The following is a 3,383-nucleotide window of genomic DNA, read 5'->3' as shown; positions in this document are numbered from 1 at the left end:
TGGAAAGACAAGACAATTTTGGGTGGATTCCAAAAGTGCATGAGAGAGAAAGTGCAGCTGGCCTGTGGCAGCAGACGAGGGTTCATGGGGCTGTTTCATTGCTGGAATGAGGGATCTAGGCCCAGTGATGTGGAAAGGTCCCAGATCTTCTCTTTCAGCCCCAATCTAAATGTCTTCACCTCGATAAAACTTCACCTCAGTCCGAGTGGGCTGGCAGGGCCAGAGGTGGCTGCTCCTCACGTGGTAGACGTCTCTTAAGTCATGTCAGCCATTGCTCACGTTGGGTTCGTCAATCGTTCCCCAGTGTCTCCAGTGATGGGTCTTTCTGTCCTGTCTGTGGAACTTGCTGGATTGAATGCTCTTAGGCAGATTTGGCACCTCCCTGCCCGTGCTGGTACATTGCCCACCTCTTCCCTCGTGTGGCCCATCAGCAGAAATCTTTCACTTGCAGCCTCCCAGAGACGTCTGCCTCCCCGCCTCAGACAGACGGTGTTTGCTTTGTTCATCCTGTCTCTGGTTTGGCTCAGAGGGTTTGCTATGGAGCCCCAAGAATCGGCTCTTCAGAAACTCACAGCAAATAGCAAAGTCTCCCCGATGGTGAGAACAGACTCACTATGGCTCCGTGAAACCTAAGTGAACCTGGGCAGCTGGGGTTCATAGATAGATTCAGCCCAGCCCCCATCTCCCTGCCCCTCCTGCCAAAAATGGAGAAACACTCTTGCTCCCCCTGCTCCGAGCCCCCTGCGTCCTGTCCAGCTGTGGCACCCGGCTCCTAGCCATGGCAGACTGGTTCCTGGGAGAGCACCTTCCACCTTTTCGCTTTTTTAAATTTTGGTAGAGGAGCCCAGGCAGGTACTGGCAATCCCATGGTGGATGTTTGCCAGGGTTAGTCCCTGGTGAGCCCTAAATGCTGATTTTGCCAGCAAAGACAAAAATACCAGTGATCACAGCAGTAGTAGAAGGGCCCTACCATCAATCAAACGTTAGCCCCGCCCCCTGACCCCAGAAGTCCCGTCTCCCCTGTCACTGGAAGTCCCGCCCCTGGTGGGTAGTACTTCCGGGTCAAGAGGGACAGGTGACCGGAAGTAAAAGGATGTCATGTGACCCCCGTTAGGCCCGGCCCCTGTCGCCGGAAGTACCGCCCTTGGGGTAATACATCCGGGGTCAAGAGGGCCAGGTGACCAGAAGTAAGGTGTGTCGTGTGACCCCTCTAAGAACTCGCTCCGCCTCCCTCTACCAATCAGGAGGGGTTTTTTCCCTGTAGGACCGCCCCGCAAACCCCTTTGACCAATCGGGGGGCAGTTCCGGGACCAGATGACCTGCCAAGAAGTGGGTCGTGTGACTCCTCTAAGAACTCGCCCCGCCTCCCTCTACCAATCAGGAGGGGTTTTTTCCCTGTAGGACCGCCCCGCGAATCGCTTTGACCAATCAGGGGTGCAGTTCCGGGACCTGTTGACCAGACCGGAAGCGTGTCGTGTGACCCCTCTAAGAGCTTCCCGTGACACCCTCTGCCAATCAGAGCATAGCACTTCCCCATAAGTTCTAGCGCCACACAAAAGAGGCCATCTTGTTCCAAGAGCGCGTGTTTCAGAGAGCGTGCAAACGCTGAGCGGAAACATGGACTCGTTCACCAACTTTGTTTTGGTGCCGAGAAGAAAGCGCTACATCAGCGACAGTTCTGAGGAGGAAGGAGAAGTTGAAGGGAGCCCTTTGGCCCAGCCGCTGATGGATACACCAATATCTGACGCCGAAACCCAACCGCTCACGATGCAGCCCAACAAGCTAGATGGCCTGGAGGAGGAAGGTGCCCATGGCTCCCAGGAGTCGGACAAGATGCATGGAAAAGAAGCCAAACAGGTAAATGAAAGATCAAAGTTGGGGCATCATGGGGTTAGGAAACCGGGATTTTGTAAACTTTAAAAAAAAATGACCAGAGCGTCTTACATTATTTCTTTCTGGCAATCTTTTGACAGCTTGACGATGCCTTTCTAGCTGACCGTCAGACCCGGGGCAGCATTGCATCGGACGAGGAAGACGAACCGGGCCCACCTTGCTTTTGCTCAACACCGATACAAAGCATTGAAGAGAACGCCAAGGATGACAGCCATGAAGAATTGAGGAGGTGGCTTGGCATTGACCTAGTTGAGCCAGTGCCTCATCATAAGCGTAAAAAAGTTATGCGCTCTATTGTACGCGTTGGTGTTTATACCGTCCTTAGTCACTGTCTTAGGGAAAAGTTTTTTGAGGACTGTGAGGGTTGTGTCATAGATGCGTCAGCCCAGCGGCACCATGACTGTGTGACTTGGACTCCAGAGGATATAAACTGCAAGCTCCGGGGCCTATGTGCTGAACTGTGTTTGGAAAGCTTATTAAATACTGTTATTGCCGTAGGTTATGCTATGCAATGTCTGTGCTTAACTCAAGAACACTTAGCACAAAGGGTGACTTTGATAAATGCAGTGCAATTCAGTCAAGATCCTCACAGTGTTTTAAAGACCATGACCAAGCCAAAAGACGCCTGCTTAGAGCGTTATATTGAACGTCTGGTGCGTACAAAAAGTTACAGAACCCTGCTTAAGAAAAAGACTATTTGTAAGATGTCTAAAAGGATGAAGTTAGAGAATGGTGAGGGGACACACATGAGATATAAAACTTGGTAGCTGTAAAAATCTATTGAAAAGGGGCTTTTGTGACTATCTTCTCTCAGAAGGTTTGTGTGATCCTTACATGAGTAAAAGTTTTGGTGGAACACATGGTCTGTATGTCTTTTAAATAAAATCATTTAAAAAAAATAAAGTTTGTGAGAATCCATTTTGTATAAAGGGGCCCATTTACTGAAAAACCCTGAAAGTGTATGGTAGAAACTCGGGGAAGGAAAAACCCCTCCAAATGTTTTGCTTTTAAATAAAAGTAAAAATTACCCCCCACCACCTCCAGTTAGGATTTATTAGACATGAAACTCAATGGTTTAACCATACCTCACTGAATAGCCAGGGGGCTCTAGTCAATGGTTAGGTTTAGGTGTGACCACTTACCCTTGTTGAGGTTAATGTTCAGTAATTAAATTTGATGGGGTGGATGGGTGGGCTCTGATGAATATCTAATTAAATAACACCTCAGGAGTTTTCAGATGCTATTGGACAGTTTAAATATAACCCCTGGGGTTGGTAGAGAGCTACTGGACAGTTTAAAGGACACGGGAGTTGGTAGAAATGCTACTGGACAGTTTAAATATGACCCAGGAGTTGGTTGAATGCTATGGGCTACTTTTTCTAGCCATTAAAAGTTAAAAAAAATTAAGGGTCTAACCCAAAACTGAAATGTTTCCAACTTTTACCCAAACTTTAGAACAAGCATTTGCTCTAAAGACAATCAAACATTTA

Source organism: Pelodiscus sinensis, chromosome 30, assembly GCF_049634645.1.
Source record: "Pelodiscus sinensis isolate JC-2024 chromosome 30, ASM4963464v1, whole genome shotgun sequence".
Classification (NCBI taxonomy): domain Eukaryota; kingdom Metazoa; phylum Chordata; order Testudines; family Trionychidae; genus Pelodiscus; species Pelodiscus sinensis.
This window is presented reverse-complemented; position numbering follows the sequence as displayed.